The following is a 15,226-nucleotide window of genomic DNA, read 5'->3' as shown; positions in this document are numbered from 1 at the left end:
AGGTAATTGGAGCTGCAGCTATAGCCGTGCGGTGGTTCATGGACAGTCGTCTGATGAGTGAGATGTTTCTGTAGGTGGTGAAAGCGCTTGAAACTGTGAAGGAAATGACTTGAATAAAAGGCCTGAATAATGTAGACATTCTATTCCACTATTCCTAAACCAAGAGTGGATGCGGACTTTTGCTGGGTTTTCATGTATATTTGATAATAGGGGACCATTAAGTAAGGTCAAGGGAAAGTGATGGCGAATAGAGAGACATAGAGGTGCACTTTATGGACAAAGATTAAAAAAACATAATATTATGACAATAGTGTGGTAGTTGTAGGGCTCTATCTTGACTATGCCAAGTCAAAAACAGACTGAATGTTTACAACTACGAAATCACATGTGAGCATCAATACACAGCATTTTAACTTGATTTCCACCCATACAATGATACCCACAACCTCAGCTAAAGCCAAACCATTCTCTGGCTCATTTTTATCAGGAGCCAGACAGCGCCATCCCAGAGCTTCTGCTGGTTCTGTTCTTATCACGGAGTCTATTAGAGACGTCAAACGGCAGACTTTTGGGACTTGGCACTATCTAAAGATCAGTCCGAGGCGCTCGACTTTGGGACAGAGCTCCCAACATCAGTCAGAAGAAGGTACAGGAATGCGGGGACAAGGACAAAAGGTTATGTGTATGTGTGGTCGTGCACTTTCATAGATCATTTCTAATTCATTACATTTCTTCGAAGTTCATATGACATTGTTGTTTCTTTATTTTTCATTGTTAAGAGGATTAAGAATTACATAATTAAGAAGTGATATAAAAGCCACGAGACAAAATTACTGAATGCATTAAGTGAAAAATCACTCCATAATTTATATTAATATTGTTCTTTTAGAATATTGGGTGAATTAGAAACTGAAAGGCCACTGGGGAGCTACACAACTTAAAATGCCAATTCTGTGATTCTGTGTCATTTTTATTTCACAAAAACAAAAGCTAAAATAAAGGCCGGGACAAATTGCTGCTTTGACATTGACAATGATTACTCTTACGGAAACAATACGTCCTTGCGACTACTGTGTGATGAGTAATTTGATTTTGTGACATGACAATCACAACATTGTAGAACAGAACTAGTTACCGAGCCAAGAGCAGGAGATGTGGGTGTCTTCACACTGTGCACAGCATGTCCTGATACAAATTGTTATTTTTCTGTGTAAAAAATTTAGAAACACAAGTTGCCATTTGAAACAAACTCATGTTTGACAAGGTACTTGTATGACAGCATCCTTTTTAGCACTTTAGAGCACCATGATTATATGGTAATAGTGTAACAACATGATAGTAATTGTGGTAATTAAACACGACAAGAAAACAGACATGCACCTAACTTATTGAATGGACATGAATAAGTATACCCCTACCCAAACCTTAACCCATTACAAAGATACCAAGTATATTCTTGGAAACAGGGCTGCAAAACCCTTTGTAACCATTAACTTTATATGCCATTTCCATTCTAATACCAAATGATTAATGTGTAGTAAAGCGCAATCTTACTATTTGAAACTTGTTGTCATTTATGGTAATGTGTAACATGCAAAAAACAAACTACATGCTACTAATGCAGCCTTTTTGGACACTAATTTAATAAACAGCTCAGAGGTTTGATAAATGTGTCCCTCCAAATGTAGCCCTTCTTTTTGTCACAATGTAATAAAAATGCATGTATTAAGGCTATGAGTAATACGCTGTCACAGACCAGCGGATTTTCTTATTTGGAGCTCATATTGTTTAATGCGCCTCAAGATATCAAATCTATATTCTAGCATTTATGGTAATGCCATCTGAAATAGGTTATGCAACTGCAGGCACAAATATGGCAAATTGAGGGCTGTAGGATGCTTGAAATATATTAATCCATACTGCTTATAGTTAGCCTAGAGAATTTCTAGATACACTGCTCTCAAAACCAAGTTGGTCCAAGCATGTTTATGAACTGAAAGACTGGCTCTGCTCACAACATGTTGCCATGGACAGCCAAGAAAATATTGCCATGAAGTCCCATTTGCAAAGAGGAATGCAACAACATCCCGCAGCATGTCATTTATTGAAGGTCACACACTGTGCTCTAACTGCCCATCCTTCCTCTCGATACAAACTTATGATTAATTGCAATTTCCACCCAACGAAACAGAGGCTATTTCTGGATTTATGATTGAATAAATAGAAGCACAACAGCAGCACTTAGCTCAGTCAATAACATGGAGTTCCCCCGTGAGCCATTTTGGACGTTGTCTGTGTTACGGTCTCGGCGGACCAGCTCAGGGTCAATACCGCAATGCTGTGCTGCATATGAGCAAAAGGCAGTGAGGACACTAAAGCCTAGAACTAGACAGCGCAACATTTCGAGGAGCTCGATTTCAAACGCAGAAATGAGCTAAAACTGTAATAAATATCAAAGATCCATCAACTAATCTTCATTAAAATTTCACCTGGCTCCTTTCTCAGTGATGAACTAAGTGTTTGGGAACAGAAAATGAGGCATAGTCTTTCACCTACATTTTAATTAGGTGCCATGAGTGCTCCGCAAATTGACAACGCTTGTATTACAGCGCACTGGAAATTATGACTTTACATATCACATGAAACCACTTTTGCGCCTCGATAAAGGACACGTCAGCAAAAAGCGACGTTAATGTGCCAAACAAGATAAAATACATCTGTGTTGCTGTTGTTGCATATTGCATTACTACAGGGATGTATTTGGTAAGCATGGGTCGACTACGTGATGCAGCAGGAAAGCCAATTTGTTTCCACCGGTAAATAGCTGGCAGCTCTATTTCGAAAGGATTCACAAGCAATGCCACACAATTTACATAAATCAGCCAAACATGCAGCAACAAGGCAGGACACCTGTTGAAGATGAGGTGAGCCGCAGCAAAGTAGAGAGGGGGAAAAGGGTAGGGGTGTAGGTGACATGGTGGTGGAAGGGTGATGACGGTTATTGGGAAACGAAAAGGTTTGCAAACAAAAGCATCAACAAGTTTTTACAACCAGTAGACAGTTCAGGGTATCTGGTATTGATCAACCAGAGGAAATTGTTTTTGCTTGACGTTAAAAACAATACCATACAAAAGGATAAAAAATACAAGTAAGAAACAGAGGTGGTAATGATGCCCAAGTGCTCCTAAGGTATTACTACGCCTTACAATATAGTACCCCTTTTATCCGCCTAGAAAATCGACATGTTTAATTTGTGTGACTGTACTTGGATCGTGCAACTTTTCATGTAACCGTATTTAAATAGGGAAAACATGGAAGAGCTGGGTCGCTTCTAACTTCACACCCGTTTGGCCCCACAGAGGAGTGGAGGAGAGGCTAAATGCTAACAACATCTTTGGTCTTTTTGCGTGACTGAGCGCACACGTAAAGACCAGACAGGTATGCATCAACTCATCTAAGCTAAGGTAAGAACATATCTCAGCATGGAAAAACAGGGGCCGGTTAAGTTTAGGAGCAGGACCACACCTCACTTTCTAGTCTTCGTCCTTCAAATGCCTCCAGGTCCGTCTCCTCAGTCTCTCCTCCTTTACATGCCCCTCCCGCCTTCGTCATCTTGTTTGTTCAATAAAGTTATTTCACTTTAAAGCAGTCCAAAGTAACTCATGCCCCTAGAGGCCATAAGCGCCACTGCAGGTATCGTAGCGTGTTGCATTTTTTTACTCATTAATTGTCCATGAGAGTAAATACTACGCTGACACAAAAGACAAAGGGAGAGAGGGAAATTGTACATCCAGTTACACAATGGAGATCTTTTTCTTTTCACTCAAACTTGGCTGTAAATACTGTTGAAGTGGTGCTAGCCCACAGTTAGCTTTGCCCGTTTGCCTGTTCGCTTCTTCTTCGTGATTCCGTTAGTGTGTATTGGGGCCTCTGAACCGCTGCAGCCAAAGCTGCAATTGTGGTTTTCTGGCCAGAGACACCAGGGGGATGATGAAAACCCCCAATCTTCCCATCAACACTTGTATTACCCCGAGAGGGACTACGGAAAGGATTTATTAAGGTAAACAAGTTACTTAGTACTGCTTTAATTATCTGATGTGTCTGAAACAGGTCTCTCTTTTAAATGAGACACTGACCTGAAACCTGAATCAATAAAGTAATAAAATAAATAATTTGAGGTTGTGGTCCTTGTGAATGAAGTGGCATTAATGAATGTGACACCCATCTTCCAAGAATAACACAAGACTACAGAAGCTATGTATGTTTCAGCTTGTAAACTGAAGTGTGAGATCTGATATAATACTTCCTTTATTTAACCTTGTTAGTCCCATTGAGATCTTAGCATCTGATCGTTTTGTCTAGCATGCATGAGGTTTCCATGTTGTAAGAGTGTTATTTGAAGACGACATTAACACTTACGTCTATTTCTGCCCTCTGTTCAGTCATGGCAATGAAATCACATCTTCTTCCACCCCGTACACTTGCTGTGCTAATGATTAACAATGCTAGCGCTAGTGTGACCTTCTGTCATTGTTGTGGAATGTTTCACTTTCTGAAGAGCTGTACGAAGCTGTAGAAAGTTATTTGAAAAAAGAAAAAAAAAACACACACACAATGGAAGCATCGGCAGAATTGAATAGGCAGTACCGCCACACTGCGCTGAGTGCCTTAGAGACACCCAGAATCTCTTACAACTGGACTCATTAGGACAACACACATTTCCCTAACTCTAATAGTGGTGCTTTGCCAATTATCTCTGACGCTCTTGCACAGTGAACAGTGAGTTTGATAGGACTGAACTCCGCTGAAATGTGAATCTCAAATGGCAAATCAGGGGGAAAAGCAGACTAAATTGCACCATCAAGAAGTACACATTCAGTGTATAGATGAAACAGTGAACAATGAAGAAATCGGTTTGCCGGCGCGGTGATCCAATTCTGCAACAAAGAAAAAGTGCAAAGATATCCACCTGAGTGACCCGCTGTGCAAAGTGCAGCCATTTCCTTTTGTACAAACTGCAGAAAAGGGAAATACTGCACAGTTAGCACACTTTAAATATGACCCATAACTGTAGGCTAGTCTGCAGACAGATGCCTCTGGTGGTAACTGGTGAAAATTAGGCTGAAAAGAAGCGCAGGAAAGCATTTTGTTATAAACGTTTACGAGTGTCTCCTAGCACTGCTCCAAATTATAAAAACACTGTCAGTAATAGGAAAACTAGGTAGATTTTTGCATCTTCATATGAGAGTGGAGAGGCTATTTAAAGGACATAGTAATTATTGCATTTCACTCTCCACTTGCATTATAGAATCATAGCTGTAGTAAGAAAATGTTCTCTTAGCAAAAAAGTAATGTTTGGTTGTAGTTCTGATGAGAACAAATCAATATTGGATGCATAAGACATTGTTACTATTCATATATAACAAATATAACTTGAATATATGACTGATAATGCACATTAACTTAAAAGGCACGCAATATGTGATGGGCACTACAATCGTAGTCCCAGGTCATCGCTTGGGGCATAAGATATTTCTTAAGATTTTTTTTATTGTGGGTTTAGTAGAGAGGATATGATGGGAAACAACAGAGAGACATATTCAACTAAAGGTTGCAATTCTCAGTTGCACTTATTAAAAAGGTGACTTATCTTGCAAAATCAACTCCAAAAGAAACTTTGTGAAGCGGATTCTAATAGAGACTTTGCACCTCGCCTGCTACAAGTTTCTTTTTTCTAAGAGATGCATTGACCCATGTGACAACGCTGGGCTGGGTGTCATATTTTTAATCATGCTGGTTTTGTGCTGTGGAATTAAAAGGTTTAAGCCTAATTCTGTGACTGACAGGCCCTGGGGTAATGTGGAGGCTTGTAGCTGCCTTCCCATCTTTTTGCCCTTTAAGGAACATTCTCTGTAGGAGGAGCAAGGTGCACCATGTTGTGTTCCCAAAACACGGGATCATTACCATAAATGGGGTGGAATGGCTGAGTGTCTATCTCTTGTATATTGCATCCATGGTTACAACGTTCCCTTGTCAAAAAATTAAACAGGGTTTGTGTAATCCTGTCAATTTTTCTGCTGAAGCGCTTTGATCTACTTCTCCATTTTGTTGTGTCACCTGATCCATTCTGAGCGGTTCTGTAGTAATATGCAGTTAGCTGAAAGTGAAAACTCGTTTTACTGTTTTATAACATTCCTGGGATTGCTTCAGGCAATTTGGAAATCCGGACGAACCCACAACTACACTGTCTTTTCCTCACATAGACAGTTCAACTTGTTCAAATGTAAATATAAACACTTGGGTGAACAAAGTAACTCTTTAAAGCCTGATATGTCCACTTGTCCACTAATTATGCAGCTAAAATATTTCATAGCACTGAAGCTGAATGTTTTGGGAAATGGAAGCAAAAATGTCGAACTCTCTGAAATGCAACCTTCCCCTGAACAATTTAATAATTTAATTTTGCCATAATATTTTCACACTTTGACACGCTCCTCCACTGTGCTTGTCAAATGCAGTGGAGTTGATAAAGTTGGCAGAAGCACACTTGCCTCCCTGTATTGCCTGTCTCATTGTGCGGTGAATAGCGTCTCGTGCTTCAGAATGAGCCAGTGCGAGAGCGTGATCCGGATCAAGGCGAGCCCTCGGAGCGAGCCCTACAGCTAAACCCAGCAGCGGCGCCCTTTCCCCCCTCCGTTTTCCCAGCGCTCACTGTTTATGCCTCCTCCACCAACAGCCCATTGAAATGCAGCTTTATGCCTCGCTCATTTAAATCTGTGTGAGCTGCGCTCCCGTGGAGTTTGACACAACATTATACAAGTTTAGCTTTGTGGAACTCACCTAGTTTGAAGAGGGTGGATGTCGAACAGGGGAAGGGGACTCTGTGGGGCCCTCGTGGATGACATTTGAGGGGCAAAGAGGGCAACAGATTATAAATGCTATGTTTTCATTATGCGGAACTTGGCAAAAGTTAGCAAATTGTTTTAACAGTGCATCATCCTCCAAACTCAAATGTTTCAACAGACAAACTAAGACCAAGGGGCCACACTGCAGTCCGTAGCCCACAAAACAACCAGGCCTGACCAGCAGCCGAGATCAGCTCTCACTGACAAGGATTCAGTCAAGCATTCAAGCATGTGTGAGTAATCCTGAATATTCAGTCCATTTCTCCAAATAAACACTTGCCCCTCACCTGCAGATGTCATGTGTTGCTGTGTCTTTGTGCGTGTAAACCAGACAGTCCATCTTCGCTGTCCAATTGCCTCCACTACAAATCATCACATTAGTCAACAACTAGTTTTAAGCCTTACTTGAATTGAGACGGTGATGGAGTTTGCATGTTCTCCCCGTGTCTGTGTGGGTTCTCAATTTTACTTAAGGGAGCAATAAAGCTTACAATAAAAGCGAGATTTCCAAAGGGTGTGTGAGGAAGAGACTCCATCAAGCATGTCAACTTAGGCGTGATTACTGTAATAAATCACAGCATGGAAGGAGTTTTGCTAATTTGTTGATCCGGCAACAGAAACGTCAAAATATTGTTGGTAAAAATAACTCCAAATTGCCCAGAGCACAACATTTCTTTGTTGAAGTGTATGGAAATATGCGTCATCCGTGGTTAAGAAAACAGAGTAGAATTAATTAAACGTTTGCAGTGACCATTGAAGCGCCGCCTGCCCCCGGTCTGCGCAGGAGGGCATTATTCTGCTGCTCACTGCAGCGTGGGAAGACTGAGCACAGACATAAAGGAAAGCTACTGAAACAAAACAAAACAGAAGCCTCGGGATGCTGATGATTTTACTCAATATATTACATGTATCTGTATACAACAATTCAAAGGACAAATGAAATAATAATGATGGATGATTTCTGAAATATAACATTTCACTGCTACTTAGAGTGGTTTCCTCGAAATAACATGCCCCAAATGTCAATGTCCCGCTTCAATTCCAGGAATCGCTTCTTGCTTTTCAGGGGTTTGGAAGATAATAAACAAAAGTTCTGGTTTGAATGGACCATAGCCACCAGCCTGAGGGGAGAGAGTGATGCGGACTGTATGACCCTCTCCCCTCAGGCTGTCCAGGGGGAGAATATTTCAGATTTACTAGAATTTGAACCAAGTGTTTGAGAGTAATGTACCTTTGATTCTCAATATATACTTAACAGGTGGTAGAGTTGATGATAAAACCATTTCTTGTTTAACCGGAGGCAAAGACTCATCGTAATTGATAACAAATTGATACTGCCAATTTAATAGACGTTTTAAATCTATTAAATTTCTATATATGTATAGGTCAAAACAAGCAGGAAATCTAATGAGTGGCTAAGTGCAATCTTCAACACCGCTGGTGTGTCACAGTCCACTTTACAACTCTGTGGACTACAGTTGACAACCCTGGCCCATGTTGTCACCCATATTGCAAATTATTATGATCAAGATGCATTTGCATTGGGGGGGACAGGCCTTCATAAGATGACACCATAGATCAAGAGGTTCAAAATGCCTCTTCTCTGAAAAGGAAGGACACATTCATCTAACTTCCTGCATTAAGCCCTGTTTAAACTCTGATAATAAGAACAACCTTGCCCCGAGCTTCCTATTACAGCTACCAGAGCACAATGAGGGGAATTTGTTCTTCTGTCACTGCCAATAATAATTACTTACTATCATTAAAGGTTCAATTCCGGCTTTTGAAAACTCATTTTGAACACGTTTGCTTTGTCTAGCATCAATATAGTCAATGTAAGTGTCAAGAAAAGACCAGCAGATAGCACAAGCCAGTCCTTCCTTAGTGATACGGAGAAAAGATAAACACGTAAAGCAAAACTAAAAGCAATACAATGATAGAACATAGTCAATGAACAGGTTTTGACCACAGACAGAATCAGAGCAAGGTGAAGGTGTCTGTCATCCTTCATGGATTACTCCGAGTGGCGTATAGTGAAGTATTTCTAGGCTTTGAGTGAAGTGGAAGTGGAAGAGCGGCTAAATATGCAGGATTAATGGAACATAGTACACAAATGAAATAAAATACAGCTCCAGGTATAAAACACCAAGGCCTTTATATGAATGGCCTTTGTATTAAAAGCCAAGTTAAATTGATTACTTTTGGTGAAGATATGACATTGCGACATGATTAAAAGCTCAAAAGGGTTGTTTTAACGCCGCCCTTGAAACGGCAAAGACAAAACAATGAATATTCTTTTGTGTCCTCTGGTCTACTTATTTTCTCTCTCTCCTCTCTCTCTCTCTCTCTCTCTCTCTCTCTTGCTCTTTTCCCACTTCAAATCCTCCTCTGACTAGACGGAAATTGCGGTACAGTTGATCAAAGGCTAAAACAATACCGGTCTCCTGAAAGGTAGTGCTCTCTATAGTCGGTGAAAAAGCTCATTTGGGAGCATTTCTCGGGTAAGAATGAAATCCATCTCACTCTGTCTCGGCTATCTGTTCCCCCTTGGGTCAAATGCACAGAACAGTAAACAGATGGGACTATTTGAACAGATCTCTAAGGGGGCTCCTGTTTAAACAGCACATTGTCTAGGTGTAGATAATAGCAGACATGCATTTATTTTATTTTTTCAGGCATTATGTAATGATGAATGACAAGAGAGTTACCTGGTAGTATACTGTATGCTCCTATTGGCGGAAAATGTGTCCTCAAAGTTGATATGTTAGCGATAGTTGTCATGACATTATGAAGGCCTGGTTGCTCCAGCCATTCGGGGTCAGTATCTATCCAAAAGAAGGCACAACAGCATCACCACGCACATGAGAAGCAAAGGCCAGTCTTTCAGAAGTATAGCTCAAATTCCTAAGATTGTGCTCATACCAAACTATAGATGAATATTAAGCCGGTGGTCACAATAGTGGAAGAGATAATTCCATTCCATTTAATCAGTTTCATTGTCAATAAACCACATTTAAATACAGAGAAACAGAACTCTGTTTCTCTCAATCCATTTATGCAAAAAGGCAATAGTGAACAGATGTCAAATGCTTTTGTACACAGTAAGGTGCCAGCACAGGGAGGGAAGGGGAGAGCTCAGCTTCCTGACAGCCTGGTGGATGAAGCTGTCCTTCAGTCGGTTGAACCTGTTATCAATCGAGACTCCGCGGTCTTCTCCTTGAATCAGGGCTTAAGGGGCTGCGAGATGATGTGATATCTCCCTGATAGAATGGGCCCTGTCCTGATCTTTGTTGAGGCAAAAACACGCGTGTCTTACACAGCCCAGAGAAGAGTGTAGTTCACCTTGATCCAAAGAGCGAGATAATAAGTATATTTCATCATTAGTTAAAGAGTAAAAAAATTTACGAGTCATGTCAGCCAGCAACTTCTTTACTTCCAGCTCACTGCGACATAAACTTTAAATACTCGGCTGAGCGCTCAGCACAGAAGTGCACAGAACAGCTTGTCAAAGGAGCTGCATTTTGAACAAAATGAACAAAAAGGAGTTTGAGCCACACACTGAAAGCCTCTATCTCTGTGCATGTTGTGTGGCTGCTCCCCGGATTCACAGTCAGTATAAGACCTTGAGGCTTGCACTTCAGTGGAAAAAAAGATTATCTCATTACTACTGTAGCAATTACAAGAAGCGTGTCATGATTTTAAGCAGAAGAAACATTACAAAGAAGTGAGCGAAAAACGATGAGTAAATTGAATCTGCATTGCAAAAGACTTCACTTTATGGGGGTCAGCATTGTCGGATTGTAGCTTTCGGCTAATTTGCATTGGTTGTCCAGCACTCACAAACGTTAATTGATTCAGCAGTGCACGCAGAAACTGAAGGCAAGGCAAGAGCAGTGTCTTGCTTAAGGTCATATTAACAGTATACACTGGCCGAAGCTACTACCGCACCCCAGATTGCAAAAACAAAATAAACCTATAATGAGAAGCTTGCCTCACACTGATGCCTGACCTGTATCTTGTGACATCTGTGAATCTAAACCAGTAAACATCCATCCTGTCTTTTTCGAAACAAAAGAAAAAGTCTCCCCTTCTTACAACAGCACTTGCACAGTATTATTCAATGTGCATATGGCAAACCAATTGACATTTACAGAAGTTGACCTTTAGAGGGCATGGCAGAGGAAACATGTACAACTTCTCCCATCAAAGTCCATTATTTGACAGGTCTCAGCTCCACTCGTCACAGAGACTTACTGCGCTCTTTACACTTGGGTTAGACAGGAGCTCGCGTCAGCACCTTTACCTCATTGGTATTCAAAAAGCACAAGACGTTGGCGGTACAAATTCTTAGTCTTTTGAGATTTTCATGCGAGATGCAGCTGTAGAACCTCTAGTGAGCAGTTACAGTGGGTGGCCTCGAGAATGTCGTACAGTGACATCCTGTTTTAAATATTGCATGAGGTTTCTTTATCCATTTAGGCATGTATCTTTTTTTCCACTTATGGGAAGACCGGAATTTATGCGAACTCCAGTCGAGAAGCTTTTAGATTTGAGTAAAGCTGAACAGGAGAAAATGTGCTTGGTAAAGGTGGGGGGTAAGAGGTTAAGCTAGATCTGACCAACTGCAGTGACCCCGGATCATAACAAATCATTAATCTAGGTGCCAACTTTTTTTCTGGTCAAAGTAGCTGTGAGTTTTTAGTGGATTTATTCAAATAGATTTCCGACTAAAATAACATTCAAAGATACGATTCAGTGTCAACTTATTTCAAGTAACCTCTGCAAAGTTCACCCTGTGCCCACTGGTTGGGAAGCAGTGAAGTTGAAACGTTGTGGGGAAAAGCCCATTTATTTCAAAAGTCTGATAAAACACATGTATTAAAATTGCCTATCCAAACAGTCGACTGAAGTTAAATGTAATGCTCTGAAGGTATCCACTCACCAGTTACCACCCAAACTAATAGAGTCATTTGCAAATTAAACTATTCTGCACATGTGGGATTTCATTCAGCCCAAATCAAAAGCTCAGGGGACACCTTTTATATGCCTTAAAATTCGGATTAATTGAAGGTGGGAGATTCTTTCAGTAATGAGCTGACCTTCTATCTCCCGGTGCCATCACTTACACAAAGGCACTACAGCAACAGCAGGTTTTCAAGAGGTACACCGATCTTAATTGCTTTCATCCTCAGGAACAAAGTGCTCTCGGTGAGTTATATGTCTCTCCTAGGCGTCAACGGCGGTGGCAGAAAAAGTAGGAGAGACGTTTTGTGTAGGAGAGATGAGAGAGGAAGGCTATAGCTTAAAGGCAGTGTAAAGCTCGACTCGGCTTCTATAGGGAAAACCTTGTGGGATGAATGAAGTGCTTGGTGCACTCCTCTGCAGTTCGCTTCCGATGAGGTGAGTTGTCAGCATTTGTGTCAAAATTAATCAATGTAGTGTCAATCAGAAAATCAGTCACTATTAAAATTAGATCCACATCACAACCTGTGTTTGAAAAAAAAAAAAAAAAGCTGGCGCACTCAGCAAAGCGATACACCTCAAAGAAGTGGGGTTGTTTTTTAGTCTCTATCAATTTGTACTGACAATAAATCTGTTAAATCTGTTGTAATTATATGAAATACAGTATTTCCTCAGAGAACTACTTAACGTAACAGCTTTTGAATCCATTATGATAATGAAAGCTTGTAAATCATTACTGTGTACTTTATATATTAGGTAAGGGTAGTCTTTTTCATAACTCTGTTCTAATGCAATTTGTTTAGGCTTTTACTGCCCTCGCCCCAAAGTTTTTAGAATGTGTTACAAAAATATACAATTTTAACCAAACGGTTGTGCACATTTAAAAGGAACAGACCACCGTTTTTAAATACTGAGATATTTTCTTACCTTAGCTTAGAGAAGTTGATGTGTAGCAGTCTGGTCTTTACGCGTGCGCTCAGTCACGTGAACAGAGCACAGACGGCGTTAGCATATGGCCTGTCCTCCACTCCTCTATGGCCCCAAACGGGAGTGAAGTTAGAAGCAACCAAGCTCTTCCACGTTTTCCCTATTTAAATATGGTTACATGAGCGTTTACATGATCCAAGTATAGTCACACAAAATTAAACATGTCGATTTTCTAAGAACTAGTAGTATAGTATAATAGTTGCAATATAGTAGTATAGGCGTAGTAATAATATGCCTATACTACTATATCATATAGTTCCCCTTTTAATCTGCTATATCGCTTTTTATCGTGCTAATGGGCGGCACGGTAGCGCAGCAGTTAGTGCCTCCGTTTTACAGCTAGAAGGTCCCGGGTTCGATTCCCACCAGGACGGGGCCTTTCTGTGTGGAGTGGGTTTAATGCAGAGGACAAATTTCCCTATGGGGACAATAAAGTATACAAAACAAAAACAAAAAACATAATGCTAACGGATAGCTAGCACTAGCTACGTCTGCCGTTTTTTCACTTCTTCTGAACAATCTGCTGTGAGAAACTATCCATATGGGCCCGATTTACACTTGACTTTATTTATGTGTGATAAATAAGTTCATATTCCACCAGAAAATGGCTAAAAAGAGTGGAAAATGGTGTTTCCCAAAAGATTGTATTTTCCCCCTTGGCGAAGCCACGCCCCCGTCTGTATCCATGACTGAGTGCACGCGTAAAGACCAGCTACGCATTAACCCGTCTAAGATAAGAACATATCTCAGTATGGAAAAACGGTGGCCTATTCCTTTGAATGTGATAATTGTTATTACACAATTGTGAGAATTGTAGTCTTCTGTGTCCTACTGTGTTTGATATCTGCATTATTTCTAACACTCCCATGTGTTACAACACCTGCTTCACCTCGACAGACACCTAGCTAACAGCTCTGATCAAATTCAAATGAGAGTACACATTTGTCATTCACTTGACACACACTTTTCTCACGCCCCGAGGCCTTCTTTGCATGCACATATCTGCATGCTGCCTTTGTTGTTCTGTTGACGCTGGAAATATAGAATATGTAATTGAGGCAACACGCTTCAAGCTGAGATCAATAGTCGACTTTGGATTTCCGTTCACCTTGATCCAAAGGCCGACTGTGCACACGACCCGGGGGATGCGAGTGGGGCAGTCACAACAAGCAGCAATTTTAATGAGAGGTTTCCGCATTTCACAGGAATTTGCTAAATGCCATGATAAATTAATAGAACAAGAGAGCCTCTCAGCAGCCCAGTGCTAGCAAATGAAGGGGGGGAATAAAGCAATGTGGGAGGAGAGAAGTAATGTGTTGAGAGGAGAAAGTGAATGCCATTAATAGATTCTTTCCAGGAGCCTATAGTTAAAGGCCACGATGTGAAAAACAACCACACATGGGAGAATTGGTTTATATGAATGAGAAGAAGTACTTTGATGTGTATAGGACGATGGTGGGTAGCACTTTACATTACGGGCCGGTAAGTCCTTGGTACTTACAGTGGTAGTTATGGTGGTACTTACAGTGGTACTTATGGTGGTAATCACAGTGGTAATTCTAGGTACTTATTGTGGTACTGAAAGGGTACTATAGTGTGAATTACAAGGAAGGTACTTCTAGATACAGTGGTAACTCTTAGTAATGAAGGTTGTACTTGTTTTCCCTAATGCTGATTTATGTTGTTTTATAGTCACACAATCCTAGAAATTACGTCTATATGTAGAAGTACCACATTACTTATGAATTGCTGCTGTAGTATTCTTGAATTATCAATAAGTAGATGTATCACTGAAACTACTAGAAACTATCATTTAAAGTACCAAAGTACATAGAAGTATGACCTTCATTACTAAGAGTTACCACTGTATCTCTTAGTAATGAGAGATACAGTGATAACTCTGTGTCTCTCTAACCCCTAACCCTAATGACTAGTAATTATGACTTTTAGTACCACAATAATAACCTAGTAATTATCCTGTAAGTACCACTGTAAGTACCACTGTCATTACTAGTAATTACCACTATAAGTACCACGGACTTACCGGCCCGTAATGTAAAGTAAACCTTCTGGTCCCAAAGAGCTGCAACGTATGTTTATGTTTACATATGATTGCTGACTCCATTCATTCATTAGACCAGGATCATGCCCGGACTTTGCCAGATCACCTTCCACTGAACAGCCAAAGAACCACAAGAGCATAGCTTAAAAGCCATATGTTCTCCGCATGTTAACACTATAGACTGCAGATGCCTGGTAGAGTCGAATGATTGCAATAGTTCTGCTAATGTAGCCATTGAAGTGTACGTGGTAACACGGCACGTTGAAAGGGGGCTAGATGCAAGTTGGCCATTTTATACTCACTACTAGGT

The 15,226-nt window shown here is 40.6% G+C and overlaps 2 protein-coding genes across 2 annotated transcripts in view; both read right to left on the bottom strand.

Annotated features, from left to right (window-relative positions):
- Positions 1 to 10,435, bottom strand: part of LOC306968168 (histamine N-methyltransferase A-like) — a 208,948-nt gene extending 198,513 nt beyond the window's left edge. The window contains exon 1 of the mRNA XM_079563483.1: positions 10,429 to 10,435. The gene's annotated coding sequence lies outside the window, so the exon portion shown is untranslated. The remainder of the gene's footprint in view (positions 1 to 10,428) is intronic.
- thsd7ba (thrombospondin, type I, domain containing 7Ba) overlaps positions 1 to 15,226 on the bottom strand; it is a 254,772-nt gene that overhangs the window by 170,671 nt on the left and 68,875 nt on the right. The window lies entirely within an intron of this gene.

This window comes from Gobius niger, assembly GCF_951799975.1.
Source record: "Gobius niger genome assembly, chromosome: 9".
In the NCBI taxonomy this organism is placed as follows: domain Eukaryota; kingdom Metazoa; phylum Chordata; class Actinopteri; order Gobiiformes; family Gobiidae; genus Gobius; species Gobius niger.
The sequence above is the reverse complement of the archived record's forward strand: the minus strand, read 5'-3'. Positions and strand labels throughout refer to the sequence as shown.